General features: G+C 39.4%; 1 long non-coding RNA gene across 1 annotated transcript; it reads right to left on the minus strand.

Annotated features, from left to right (window-relative positions):
* Positions 1 to 446: 446 nt before the first annotated feature.
* Positions 447 to 9,840, minus strand: LOC133856799 (uncharacterized). Its single transcript, XR_009898244.1, has 3 exons — positions 9,625 to 9,840; positions 2,166 to 3,708; positions 447 to 901 (listed from the first exon to the last, which is right to left on the minus strand). It is a non-coding gene; the product is annotated as an uncharacterized LOC133856799 (long non-coding RNA).
* Between the last annotated feature and the right edge of the window lie 3,491 nt (positions 9,841 to 13,331).

Below are 13,331 nucleotides of genomic sequence, written 5' to 3' on the forward strand. Positions count from 1 at the left end.
TGCGAGCCACCCCAGAGGTGGCTCGCGGAGGGGTAGCCGCAAGGCCTCCCCAGAACCTGGGGTGGCTTGCAGGCCACCCGGCCACCTCAGAGGGTGGCTGCCGCCACCACCTTTTCCTTCATTTTTTTTTTAAGATGAGGGTATTTAGGTCATTTTTGAAAGTGAGTTAGGGCATTTAAGTCTTTGCATGAATTAGACTGACGGAAGGGGACAAAGTGTGTAAATTTGATGCTCTTTTTTGGTCGAAATGGTAGTTCGTGGGGGCAAAATGACACAGGCCGATAATTCATGGGAGGAAAAGGTAATTACCCCGATACTTTATTATCAGCTTAATTATAACAATTGGATTTTATGCCACAATCCAAAGGCATACGATTCCATAAAAGTAGTACCGAAAAATAAAAATTATCTCATGCATGTTGATCAAATGTAGATAAAAATTATCTCACAGTAATTATCCATGTATGTGTAAATATAATTCACTAACCGATGAAAAAGAATCAAGGGCCAGAACAAGGCTTACAAATCAAAAGTAGATACTTAACTAAAAATAACAAGTACAAAAGATAGTACTGGTTCCTTACATATTGCAGGATCCATTTAGGTGATGGAAAAGAATCAAATAACACAAAATGTCTCAAAATCTAGCAACTGAGCAATTAATCTTAATTAACCGATATTGAAAAATAATTACATGGCTGGCAGACTCTCTCAACACCTATACTGCCTCTTGGGTCTCTTGATAACATTCTCAAGCTTAGGGATGTCTTGGAAATCTAGCAACTAAATCTTCTTTTTTGAATTATGAGCTTGTTGGTACCTCTGATGTAGCTTCTTTTGTTTTCTCAAACCCACAGAGCTCAAGAAATTCTAGACCTCCACTCAAATTCCCAACTCTATCCTGTTAAATAAATAAAAAGTGGACATTTTAGAACAAAAGTAATCCCGAGATCAAGAAAAAGGAAATTATAAACCAGATGTTAGCATGTTTAGGAAACCATTTTCTTTTTCTTCGGGTATATCTTGTTTATAATGACACTAATCCAAGTTAATTCTATCAATGTAGAAGGAAATCATGACAAGCAGCTACACCTGCATGAGAAGTGTGTGTAATAAACGTGTTAAGGCCATTCCAGTCAATGGAAGGCTACAAAGAGGGCTATTTTACTGTGAATTCCTAGCTAACTCCTGTGAAATCGATGCGTTGCTTGACAGCAATAGTCAAAAGAAAAGTAAATATGTCAATCCAACAACCAGAATGAGGCCACATTTTTCATAATACTGGACCTAGTGAAGAAATCTGTCACATTTGATTACTTATAATGTCAAACTGCACCAAAAATAATCCATAATGCACTAAAATAATCCAATGGTCCTGGAGGATAACTTGGCAATAACCAATCCCAAAAGCTTCTATTAAAAAGGCAATCTGGACTTTATTTGGTGGAGACTACAAATGATATCTGTTTACTTCAATCAGCTTTCTATACTCATGTAGTTGGGATTAAGGCCAATTCAACATGATCATACCTGAATAACCCCCCACCCCTTCCCAAACAAAAAGAAAAATAAAATCAATCAAAGGGTTACTAAGTCGGATGTTCCTGAATTTTTCCTCATCAGGATTTTTGGCGACATTTCCAACATAGATCAGAAGAGTTTTGAAGACCCTCCTAACTCTGGTGCCATCATCCTAGACCAGGAAAAAAGAAAGAGAAGAGAGGGGGGGAGGGATCAGGCTACACAGAAAGTAACATGTAAAATACAACAGTTAATGATAGAGCATGTGACACTCTTAGCTAGTGAAAAATGAGTACATTTGGAACCTTATTGTCAATGGCGAAACCTTCCAATATGCATCTAAGAAAATGAAATCCATCATAAGCTTCCTAGAAATGACCTCTATATTAATTAGGCTGTAAATGGTGCAGTTACCTTCACCTTAGTTTAACTACAACATATAATAGAGAGCTAAGAAACCATTCTTTCTAGCATAACTACAACAGATTCCTTCTAAACTTCAGCTCTTACAACCCAATCAAACCTGCTCAGGAGAAAGCCATCCGTATGAGAAAAAATTTCAACCATGTGATCATGCTCTAATTATATATTAAGATAAGGTTTGAAGATATTCCAAAAAAAAAAAAAAAAAATCTGAAAATTACCTGACAATGTGAACGGCATGGACAATGACGTTCCAAGCTGCAATAGTGCTAATAATTAATAAAATAATAACAATAAGTCCAACTCCCAGTAAAAAAATACTTTATTCTCAGCTTATAAAAACTGGATCCTATCCCACAATTCAAAGGCATACGGTAAAAAATTAATTTCTAGATCTCACTTTCCATCGTTTGTACGTACTCCCATGAGTATCCATTTTCTGCTCCTCATGAATGATTGACTGTGATATCCTTGCAAGAGCAAGTATAAAGGAGGCAGAGGACTCTTTCCTAGCGAGACATCAGACTCTCGATATTCAAAAATAAATGCATGGCTGTCAGACTCTCTCAACACCTGTACTGCCTCTTGGGATGTTTTGGAAATCTAGCAACTGAATCTTCCTCTTGGAATTCTGAGCTTGTTGGTACCTCTGATGTAACTTCCTTTTGGTGGCTTCAAGTTTCAACTCTAATAGCTCCTCATAAATTTCAAGTTTTTTCAAACAGCTCTTATCTGTAGCCTTTGCTACAACTGAATTGCCATTAGTGGATCCTGTTTGTTAAACAACCATCTTTCGGATATTCTTCTGTTCCTTCTTATTTTGGCGTAATGCTGTTGGCATCTTGATCTTGATCACACGTCGCTCTTTTTTCTCATCACTACCACTCATGCCACCGGAAGCCAACAGTGCCAATGTCTTCGGATATTTACCATTGTTGCCATTCAACTCTATCCCTTTGTTGTTTGGTGTTGGCAACTTGACCCTCATAACATGGCAAGGTTTCTTTTCAGCACAATTCATGTCGGTAGAAGATGTTGGAACCGGTTCTAGATGGGCAGGTTTTATACCATAAGCCAAAGTCTTCATTTTCTTATTGGGATGATAAGATGCTGGAACCGGTTCCAACATCTTCTACCAACATGAATTGTGCTTAAAAGAAACCTTGTCATGTTAAGAGGGTCAAGTTGCCAACACCAAACAACAAAAAGGATAGAGTTGAATGGCAACGGTGGTGAATACCTGAAGAAATTGGCATCGATGGCTTCCAGTGGCATGAGTGGTAGTGATGGGAAAAAAACGCGACGTGTGATCAAGATCAAAATGCCGACAGCACTACGCCAAAATGAGAAGGAACAGATGAATATCCGAAAGACGGCAGTGCAACAAACAAGGTCCACTAATGAAAATTCAGTTATACCAAAGGCTGCAGATAAGAGCTGTTTGAAAAAACCTGAAATGGACGAGGAGCTATTAGAGTTGAAACTTGAAGCCACCAAAAGGAAGCTACATCAGAGCTAGAACAGTGTGGTTCGTGCAAGTCCCACATTATGGTATTTTGGATGTCAATTTGGCAATTTGGTAGAGAATGGAAGATTCTTGGGCGTCTGGGGTTATGGAGGGTTTGGAATCAAAGCCTATAAAGATCGCTTGGAAATGGCATGGGAACAAGGGCTTCGATTCGATTTGGGCCGAGAAAGCATCGATTTCGCGGAATGGGAGCGGAGCGCGATAGATTTCCACTTACTGCCACATAAATGGAAAGCCTGCAATGAATCAAAACCACAAATATGCGGTCAAAATGTTACACACCTGTACCACTCAAGGATATTGTAGTAATTTTGTAATGAAAGATAGAATGAATTTTGTGGATAATATGGAATTGTATTGAATATGGAATGAAAGATACAAAGCTGATCTGTTTCGAGGTAGATCGGGCCTCCTTCTATGATTAGCTACAAACTATCAAATTCTTCTCCAATGCATTATTACAATTGAAACGGGCCTTTTATACTACAATAAGCCCAACAGACTACTGTTATTACAACTGAAAGTCCAACTGTCTAACTCTTATTAAGCAAAACCAACTCAACTGCTTATACTTGACACGTACTCCCCTTATCCTTCCAACTGGCTCGCACCAACTCTCAGCCTTTTACTCCAGAAACACGTGGCTTCACAACTTCCAGAACTTCTTTCCCAACGCTTCTTTCCCAACGTTCTTCTAGGTTTGAATCTTTTCCCCTTCTATCTTTAGCAGCCTCCTTGATTGGTGACAATACTCCCCCCGATTCAAAACACCTTGCCCACAAGGTGTGGAAAATCAGCCTTTAAACGATGGAAGGGCTCCCACGTAGCTTCAGTAGCTGTCTGACCGTGCCAACGGATCAACAGGTCAACCACTGCCCGATTATGGTACTTCCGAGAACGCCGATCCAGAACCTCTTCCGGCTCAGGCCGAAACACTCCAAAACGATCAACCGGAGGCAGGGTAGGAATCGGAACAGCTGACACACCCAACTTTTCCTTCAACTGGGATACATGAAAAACCGGGTGAACCAAGGAACCCGTTGGAAGATCTAAACGGTAGGCGACTTTCCCGACTTTCTGCAAAATCTGAAAAGGCCCGTAAAACCGTGGCGAGATCTTCAAAGAACGGCGAAAAGCAACCGACATCTGTCGATATGGCTGCAACCGCAGGTAAACCCAAGTACCCACTTCAAAATTCCTATCCGTTCTCTTCAAGTCAGCATATTTTTTCATACGATTCTGGCTTAACTGCAAATTTTGTTTCAATATTCGCAGAAGCTCATCACGGTTTTTGAGCTGATCCTCCAGAACAGCTAGCTTAGTGGTACCCGGAAGATAAGAAAGCAGGCGAGGAGGTAAGTAACCGTACATTGCTTGAAAAGGAGTGACTTTGCTTGAATGGTGAAATGAAGTATTATAGCAATACTCAGCTAGGGGTAACCACTGAGTCCATTCACTGGGTTTATCATGCACCATACACCGTAGATAATTCTCCACACATTTATTCACGGCTTCAGACTGGCCATCTGACTGTGGATGGTAAGCAGTACTGAAAGCTAAAAAAACCCCTTTTATTCTGAACAACTCTGTCCAAAACTTACTAGTAAAAGCTGTATCTCTATCAGAAATAATAGTGTTAGGGAGTCCATGCAACTTAAAAACTTGCTGAACAAATAGCTGAGCCAAGGATGTAGCTGTATAGGGATGAGCTAGTGACAAAAAATGAGCATATTTAGTGAGTCTATCAACAATAACCCAGATCATTGAATGCCCTTTTGAAAGAGGAAGACCTTCAATAAAATCCATAGAAATACTGTACCATGGTCTCTCTGGTACTGGTAAAGGCTGTAACAACCCAGCAGGAGAAACATTCTCTGCTTTTACCCTCTGACATACATCACACTCCCTCACAAAAGCCCTTAAATCAGCTTTCATACCCGGCCAAAAGAAATCTCTTGTAGCTCTATGAATTGTCTTATCATAACCAGCATGACCAGCAATAGGACTAGCATGTACATACTGCATAATAGATTTTCTAAATGGTTGACTGATATACAATCTCTGTTTATACAACAGTAAATCATTCTTAATAGAATATCTATTATCTGTTGAAGTACCATTCTGAACCTGTTGAAGCAATGTCAATAACTGGGAGTCTAGGTTATAGCTATTCTTCAAATCTGACAGCCAATCTAGAGTAGGATAAGAAATGACAGAGAGAGATACCTCCAAAAATTCATCCTCATCTCTGCGAGAAAGTGCATCAGCCACTTTGTTGTCCTGACCCTTCTTATACTCCACAATAAAATCATAGCCCAGAAGTTTAGATACCCATCTCTGCTGCATAGGAGTACCAATTTTCTGTTCTAGAATGAACTTAAGACTTTGATGATCCGTCTTTATCTTAAATGGATGACCCAAAAGATAAGGCCGCCATTTTTTCACAACTGACACTAGTGCCACCAATTCTTTCTCATAAGTCGACATAGACAGAAATCGACCCTTCAATCCTTGGCTGAAAAAAGCAATTGGTCTTTGACATTGCATAAGGACTGCACCAATGCCTTTACCCGAAGCATCACATTCTATGTCAAAGGGCAAATTAAAATCCGGTAAGGCCAGTACAGGGGGATGAGTGACTGCTTGTTTCAGCTCCTCAAAAGCCCTTGTATGCTCCTCTGTCCACTTAAAGGCATTCTTCTTAAGTAAATTCGTTAAAACCGCAGCAATAGCTCCATATCCTCTGATAAACTTGCGATAGTAACCGGTTAAACCCAAAAAACCCCGTAGAGCTTTCAGAGTTTTAGGAATAGGCCACTCAACCATAGCCCGAAGTTTAGCACAGTCGGCTTTCACCCCTTCAGCAGAAATGATATGTCCTAAATAATCAATTTCAGGACAACCAAACCGACATTTACTTCTCTTAGCAAACAATTGATGCTTCCGTAGAATATCCAAAGTAAGCTCCAAGTGCCACAGATGCTCCTGTTTATTCTTGCTATACACCAGTATATCGTCAAAAAATACCAAGATAAATTTCCGCAAATAAGGGCGAAAAATATCGTTCATCAAACTTTGGAATGTTGACGGGGCATTAGTCAGCCCAAATGGCATGACTAAGAACTCATAGTGACCCTCATGAGTTCTAAAAGCTGTTTTGGGCACATCCTCCGGTCGAACTCTGATTTGATGATACCCTGAACGTAAATCCAGTTTAGAAAAAATTCTAGAGCCATGTAGTTCGTCCAACAGTTCATCGATTACTGGAATCGGGAATTTATCCTTCACTGTCTCATTATTTAAAGCCCTGTAATCCATACACATCCGCCAGGACCCATCCGCCTTCCGGACCAGCAAAACGGGAGAAGAAAAAGGGCTTTGACTCGGGACAATGACCCCTGAATCTAATAACTCCCGGACAATTTTTTCTATCTCCTCCTTTTGAAAATAAGGATAACGGTATGGACGAACACACACCGGTTTAGCATCATTTTTAAGAATGATAGCATGGTCATGAGACCGACTGGGTGGCAGTCCCTGAGGCTCAGCAAACACATCTTCAAACAGTTTAAGTAATTCTGTAAAATCTGTATCTTCCATAGGAATTACGGAAGTCTCTACATTCTCCAATAATTGCAGCAATAGCCCTTTATTACTCACAGTTTGTGAAATACTCAGGTCTGATTCTTCCCACAACCGAGCTGCTGCCAATCCTTGTAACAAACAATGCTGCTGTCCCAGTGTAAACTCCATAGTAAGATCCTTAAAATTCCACAAAATAGGACCTAAAGTCACCAACCATTGTATACCAAGGACTATATCACAGCCAGCCAATACAATAACATAGGAGTCAAAAGTGAAACTCTGTTCCTGCACAGTCACTTTAACTCCATCACATTTCCCCTCACTAACAATCACCTCACCATTAGCAACTTGAACCCGGACTACACTTGCTTTATTGACCAGCAACTGCAATTTATGAATCAACGCAGCATCCATGAAATTATGAGTACTCCCACTATCAATGAGAATCACCACCTTTAGATTACCAATATACCCACTTACTCGCATAGTTTTTGGATGAATAGATCCTGTAACAGCGTGTAAAGAAATTTCTGGAACAATATCACCATCAGAAAATTCAATTAAATCCGACATCGGATCCACCGGTACTGATGCAGGGTTGTCAGCACAAAATTCATTTTCCCCAACCTCTACATATTCAAGCAAAAACAATTTAGGAGCCACACAACGGTGTCCCGGATTCCACTTAGAATCACAATTGTAGCACAAGCCTTTCTTCCTTCTTTCCTCCATTTGTAATGGGGAAATTTTCTGAATAGGCACCACAGCCTTTGGAATACTCCCACTATTCTGTCCAGAAGAAAAATTATTCTGAACCACATTACTACTATTACTTCTCTGAGAATTTGATCCACTGTAATTAGGATTAGCATTCCTAAAATTCCTCCGATTGGTCAAAACATTCTCTTCTTGCATTTTTGCCAAACTGAATGCTTCTAACAAGGTACTCGGATTGAACATCTTCACAGGAATCCGAATTTCATCTTTGAGCCCACTAAGAAAACAGCTCAATCTATTAAAATCAGAAATGCCCTTCAATCGATTACTAATAGATTCAAACTTCCCTTTATAGTCTTCCACAGTAGAATACTGTCGAAGTCTCATCAAAGTCTCCATGGGATCGTCATATGAAGAAGGACCAAAACGAGTTAATACAGCCCTAGTGAAACCCTCCCAAGAATGAAATTGAAAGGAATCACAAATGTCTTGATACCAAATCAATGCCCTCCCTTCCATATGAATAGCAATCAAACGGAAAAGTTGTCTATAAGAAGTATTATAAAACTCAACATATTGCTCAACCCTATATAACCAATCAGTTGGGTCATTCCCATCAAATCGAGGAAAATCAATACGGACTGACCTGGGAATTATATCACTGGAATCTTCCGCATTTTGCTCCATTCTTGCATGTACATTATCAAAATTGTGCAGCCTTGACCGGAATTCACCCGCAAACTGTCTTCTGGAATCTCCTCTCTGCTGCCAAGCCACATTGCCGAAGGTTTGCTGTGAAACTTCAGGACATTTCTTAAAAGAAAAATCAAGATTCTGATTTTCTTGACAACTGGTTCCTCCCTCCTGGTAATCCGAAAAATGCAATCTTCTTGCATCCCTGCAATCTTGCAATTGGTAACCCATATTTTCCTGTGAAACAACTGGGTTAATATTTTGAACTGCTACTTTATCTTTCGCAGGTGCTGCCTCAATGAGAACTGGATTTTCCTTCTCCTTGCCAGCAGTCAACGGCACAGCTGGGATCAACTGTTTCAACTGATTTTGGATAATCTTGAACTCATTTTGAAAGTTGCACTGAATGTTCTTGAAGTCAGCCGTGATAGTTTCAAACTTCTTATTATTCTCAGCATCACACTGTTTCCTGATTTCTTCATTTCTGTCTACTGTTTTCTTCAATGCGGCCAATGTTTCGGCCATTTGATTCATTCGAGTACCATCTGCCATACTTGCTTCTCCAAGAAAGAATGCTCTGATACCAAATTTGTTACACACCTGTACCACTCAAGGATATTGTAGTAATTTTGTAATGAAAGATAGAATGAATTTTGTGGATAATATGGAATTGTATTGAATATGGAATGAAAGATACAAAGCTGATCTGTTTCGAGGTAGATCGGGCCTCCTTCTATGATTAGCTACAAACTATCAAATTCTTCTCCAATGCATTATTACAATTGAAACGGGCCTTTTATACTACAATAAGCCCAACAGACTACTGTTATTACAACTGAAAGTCCAACTGTCTAACTCTTATTAAGCAAAACCAACTCAACTGCTTATACTTGACACGTACTCCCCTTATCCTTCCAACTGGCTCGCACCAACTCTCAGCCTTTTACTCCAGAAACACGTGGCTTCACAACTTCCAGAACTTCTTTCCCAACGCTTCTTTCCTAACGTTCTTCTAGGTTTGAATCTTTTCCCCTTCTATCCTTAGCAGCCTCCTTGATTGGTGACACAAAAGCGAAAATCCATTCATAAATTGGAAGCAAATACAAATTCATACGAAATATCATATATATGAACATGATAGAGAAGGGGGAGTGGACCTAGGAGGAAGGAGAAGAGGACTGAGACGGTGCGACTGAGGTGCTCGAGTCCCGGTTTGGATTTTCCCATGATTTTGGGGTCGAAGTCCGATTCGAGTTCTTGACCTTTGCGAGTGGTTTCGGGTGTCTGGTGCGTCTCTCCTGGAGGTTCTGGAGGTGATTCGGTGATTTCCGCCATTGTTGAAGAGAGTGAGGCTTTGAGCTCTACTTGCTTTATTGGGAATTCCAGAGGTACATGGAGCTTATATGATTAATGTAATAGTAATAGGAAAATGATTGTTACACTCACACTCCACAATTTCAGCACTTACACCCGACACAAGGAAGTGGGACCTAGATACATTCACACTTCACAACTCCAGCACTCACACTGGACACATGTTCCTTGTGTCTGGTGTGAGTGCTGGAGTTGTGAAGTGTGAGTGTAACAATAACTCCTCATAGTAATATGAATTTAAGAGAATAGGTTTTAAAATTTAAGGTAGAATACGTTTTTGTTCGCACCGTGGTTTAATAACTTTTTTTTTTTCTCTTGTGGTTTATTTTGTATCATAAATGAGGTATTATTTATAGTTAAAGAAGGATATGATACCTCCGTCTAAACTTCTTCTAAAAATTGACGAAAAATTCACGTCAATACCTCTAAAATGCTGACACGTGTCCTATACTTAATTAATTTTTTTTAAAAAAAAAAAATTAGAGTAGCTGAACCACTCCTAAAATGCAAAATGGGGATGGCCGAAACCACCCCCAAAAGCCCAGCCACCCTAAAGAGCCAAACCCTAAACTTTTAACTTTTTTTTTTTTTTTTAAAAAATTTTTGGACTTGTGAGGGTGGTTTCAGCCACCTCCATTTTCTCTTTTTGGGGTGGCCCAACCACTAGCAAGGGTCATGGGGCTAGTTCGACCACCCCCAAATCGGCCATGTGGGTGACTCAGCCACTCCTCTTTTTTTTTTCAATTTTTTTTAAGTTTTTATTATTTTTATTTTTCAGTTTTTTATTTTTATTTTTAATTAGGCATAGGGCACATGCCAACTTCTTAGAAGCGTTGATGTAGACTTCCGTCAATTTTTTGGACGGAAGTACCATCTCCGTTTTTAGCTATAAACGAGGTACCATCTACGATACGAAATGAATCACATGGAATAAAAAACAAAGTTATTAAACCACAAGAGGTCGAACTTATTTGACAATAAAATTTAATGCAATTTTTTTGTTCCCCAAAAGGCCAATCTATATTTTGATAAAAACACAAGATGTGCTATCCCAAATAGAGCACATGGAATAAAAAATAAAGTTATTAAATCACGAGAGGTCGAACTTATTTAACAATAAAATTTAATGCAATTTTTTTGTTCCCCGAAAGGCCAATCTTGGGAATTATAGAGCTTTATTATAGCTCTATTTGGGATAGCACATCTTGTGTTTTTATCAAAATATAGATTTTGTATCCAATGAAAATTTGTGAAAATTGGAGCATTATAATTTTTTGAAAATTACTTAATGTTAGTTATAATTTCATTACGTTTAATTTATTGATTTGTAATTAATTGCATTATCTCGTGGATTCCTCTTTTAACTTTTATAAATTGGGATTATTACCATTTTTATTAAAAGTTTTTCACAAACTAAAATGATAATTTATATAGTACTTATCATGTCAACTACAAAAATGTATTCTATCATATGATATTACCTTTACAATTGATATGACCGTTCGTGTAACATTTATTTTCATAAAATTTGAGCTGTCACGTGAGTTTATAAGATAATTATAGTAATCAGTTGTTTAAAAAATTTGTTGCTAAACAATTAGGGATTTGCTGATAATGGACCATCAAAGTAGCGTCAACAGGTTACAGTTTGCTCAAGAAGTTTCATGCCACCCCTAGTCTTCAAAAGGTCAACAAAATAAAATCAACTTCTATTATGAGCAGTTGAAGTAGAACTTTGCACATGTTAAGAAAATGCTTGTTTACCCATATTTCTTTCTTTGATGACTAACTTGTTATGCCAAATTTCAGACCATTTCAATGGTGGGAAGCAGCATGTTCAAAACAGTTAGTAATGAAGCTGCCTATTTCATGTCGACAAGTTTAGGTAGAGCCGAATATAAATATTGGCTAGGTAAGCGTCTTGTAGTAAGATGAGTAGTTATGAAGCAAATTGATCGGTATGAATCTCAAGAGTGGATGGTTGGCCGGCAGACCCCTTGTCTTAGAGGCTCTCTGGCTGGGGAGGAGGGGATTGCTATCGGATCTAAATGTGACTCCAAAATACATTTGTGGTTTCAATGCAAAAATTGTTTTGCCGCCCAAACCGCAGCACAAAATGGTACTTGGACAATAGTGAATCAAAATATGCAACAAGCAGAAGTCATGATAAAAGGCCAAAAAGAAAAATATGCAAAAAGAATCTAAAAGCTATCTATTTTTACATGTACTACATAATTCCCGATATTGCAAAAACAAGCCCTCACTAGCTAAAAAGTAGAGAAATAAGTACATTCTCATTCAATGGGAAGGGAAGTACTTCAAGGCTATTTTTCATTGTGAGAGCTGTTGATTCTTTACAAGTTGAGAATTATGTTATGAACTTATCTGCCATGAAAATTAAGTTACCTATGCTCCTCTTCTTTAACAGTTTTCATTTACCAAATCAAACCGAAAGGACCACCGAACATACTTGGAGTGTGAGCTTACAAGGTGGTCTGATAAAGAAGCATTACAACTTCTACACCACAAGTGATTGCGCCTACCTATCGACCGATGCCAGCTTGACCAATTACAACAGGTGCAGTTGATACCGATACAGTCATGGGGGGAGAGCGATGAACTTTATTATCAGCTTATGCTCCGTTTGTTTCGACGTAAAATGGTTTCCGTTGTAAAATATTTTCGACGAAATCAATTTCAAAAGAAATTATTTTCTCGAAAATATTTTTCGGCGTTTGGTTCGCACGAAAAAATTACGAAAAGTGAAAATGCAACTGTCGCCGGAATCCGGCGACGACTGGTCGCCGTCGCCGGAATCCGGCGAATATGTTTGGCCGGATCCGGTCAGATCCCGCCGGATTTCGGCCATTTTGGCTGGATCCGGCGGGGTCAGTGGCCGGATCCGGCCAGATCCGGCCGGATCAGTGGCCGGATCCGGTCAAATTCGGCCGGGTTCCGGCAGCTTTCTGTCCATGGCCGGATTCCGGCGGCCGGCGGTGTTCCGGCAACCGGATTCCGGCGGCTGGTGGTATTCCGCCGGCAGGATTTCGGTGGTCGGATTCCGACGCCGGCATTATTCCAGTGACTTGATGATGCCGGATTCCGGTGCTGCCTATTTTCGAACGACCGACTATTGTAGGATTTGGACAGTCAGATATCAAACGTGCGTGTAAGGACGAAGAATATAATTTTGGAAAACGATTTACGGTTTTAAAAACCGTAAATCGTTTTCCAAAAATTAAAGAAGGTTTTACGGTCAAACCGAAAATGATTTTCGTTGACCGTTATTTTCGCCCCTACCAAACACCGTAAAATACCGAAATCATTTTCCGGAAATCATTTTACGCCGAAACAAACGGAGCATTAATTATAACGATTGGATCCTGCTATCCCACAATTCAAAGGCATACGCTTCCATAAAAGTAGTACCAAAAAATAAAAATTATCTCATGCATGTTGTGTTAGAACATATAAATATATTATGCTCAAA

The sequence above is a fragment of the Alnus glutinosa genome, chromosome 14, assembly GCF_958979055.1.
Source record: "Alnus glutinosa chromosome 14, dhAlnGlut1.1, whole genome shotgun sequence".
In the NCBI taxonomy this organism is placed as follows: domain Eukaryota; kingdom Viridiplantae; phylum Streptophyta; class Magnoliopsida; order Fagales; family Betulaceae; genus Alnus; species Alnus glutinosa.